Source organism: Schistocerca americana, chromosome 10 (genome assembly GCF_021461395.2).
Source record: "Schistocerca americana isolate TAMUIC-IGC-003095 chromosome 10, iqSchAmer2.1, whole genome shotgun sequence".
Classification (NCBI taxonomy): domain Eukaryota; kingdom Metazoa; phylum Arthropoda; class Insecta; order Orthoptera; family Acrididae; genus Schistocerca; species Schistocerca americana.
In genome coordinates, this window is record NC_060128.1 from 112,598,182 (window position 1) to 112,598,938 (window position 757).

The 757-nt window shown below is 45.8% G+C and overlaps 1 pseudogene; it reads left to right on the forward strand.

Moving 5' to 3' along the window:
• Nucleotides 1–289: 289 nt before the first annotated feature.
• LOC124552805 lies at nucleotides 290–407 on the forward strand (annotated as a pseudogene).
• Nucleotides 408–757: the final 350 nt, after the last annotated feature.

Consider the following 757-nt stretch of genomic DNA (forward strand, 5'->3'; position numbering starts at 1 on the left):
AGGAGCTTCGTGATAAATGGCCTATCAGGTCATTATTATTATGGTATTTCTGTTTTAACGAAGGTACAGCGCGAAATACGAATAATTTGCAATGAGAAATACGGGCCATATGGGTTTGTTATTGTTATTGACGGGATGCACCCAACATACTGTGGAACTGAAATATTCATAGTATTCGCCATATGTCATAAACAGTTTGAGGTACTCAAAGGAAATGATAGCATGGAAAGGGTAGAATAGTTTACCACATAGCTAACCTGCGAAGTTTTCTTATGTAATGAGATATACGGCCAACGGCCTTGCCGCAGTGGTAACACCGGTTCCCGTCGGATCACCTAAGTTAAGCGTTGTCGGGCTTGGCTAGCACTTGGATGGGTGACCATCCGGTATGCCGAGCGGTGTTGGCAAACGGGGTGCACTCAGACCTGGTGAGGCAAACTGAGGAGCTACTTGACTGAGAAGTAGCGGCTACGGTCTCGGAAACTGACCTACGGCCAGGAGAGCGGTGTGCTGACCACATGCACCTCCATATCCGCATCCAGTGACGTCTGTGGTCTGAGGATGACATGGCGGCCGGTCGGTACCGTCGGTACCGTTGTGCCTTCATGGACTGTTCAGGAGAAGTTTAGTTTTTTAATGAGACATACGAGTCACTACAGATTTTTTCGATGAAATAATGTAATTATTTTCAGGTTGATCGATAGCTGGTGAAATGAGTATTGCTAATGACTTGTAGCAGCATAACCGAAGGAATCAT